We start from the raw sequence: 226 nt of genomic DNA, 5'->3' as shown, positions 1-226 counted from the left end.
TATCTAGTGTTTAGTATAATCATTCCTTCCCTACTTAGTATTTTTAGAGTAGCAGTTAAACATTTCTTATAAGCAATATCTGTGTCCCTGTTTCATTAGCATCATCGATCTCTTTATTAACTTTTATTTCCATCCTTGTGAGACTCTTTTATTTCATTAGTATTAACATAAGACACTGAGTTAAATTTATCCTTAAAATATATATAAGCAAATAATTTCTCATTCT

Source organism: Penaeus monodon, chromosome 33 (genome assembly GCF_015228065.2).
Source record: "Penaeus monodon isolate SGIC_2016 chromosome 33, NSTDA_Pmon_1, whole genome shotgun sequence".
Classification (NCBI taxonomy): Eukaryota; Metazoa; Arthropoda; class Malacostraca; order Decapoda; family Penaeidae; genus Penaeus; species Penaeus monodon.
This window is presented reverse-complemented; position numbering follows the sequence as displayed.